The 375-nt window shown below is 57.1% G+C and overlaps 1 protein-coding gene across 3 annotated transcripts in view; it reads left to right on the top strand.

Moving 5' to 3' along the window:
• Nucleotides 1-375, top strand: part of SEPT11 (septin 11) — a 137163-nt gene that overhangs the window by 104372 nt on the left and 32416 nt on the right. The window lies entirely within an intron of this gene.

Here is a 375-nt window from a genome sequence, read left to right as displayed (position 1 = left end):
ACCAGAATCAAAACCAGAGGCAAGAAGGGGAACTAAGAGAAAGCAGAAGCATATTTGGGCTACTATCGAGAAGGAGGCGCTGAGAGCTAAAAAAATCAGAAACTGGGGAGGCAGGAAGGAGCAATTGCTGTGAGGTGTTTTCCTCCCCTTGGGGCAAAGTGGGCGCTAGGAAGGACCCGAATCCCGGAGCACCTGCCTCGGTGTCGGGGCGGGGGGTGGGGGCGGGCTGAGGATCAGCCTCCACGGAAAGGGCCTGGGGGAGCGGTTGGCGTGGCCCGGTCCCCTCCCTGCGGGGCACATGCTCTGTAGCAGGACAGCTACCAGCAGGGAGTTGGTGAGTGTCAATTTCCTCCTCTCTTTCTTTTTTTTCTTTTT

Source organism: Propithecus coquereli, unplaced genomic scaffold (genome assembly GCF_000956105.1).
Source record: "Propithecus coquereli isolate 6110/MARCELLA unplaced genomic scaffold, Pcoq_1.0 Scaffold343, whole genome shotgun sequence".
NCBI lineage: Eukaryota > Metazoa > Chordata > Mammalia > Primates > Indriidae > Propithecus > Propithecus coquereli.
This window is presented reverse-complemented; position numbering and strand designations above follow the sequence as displayed.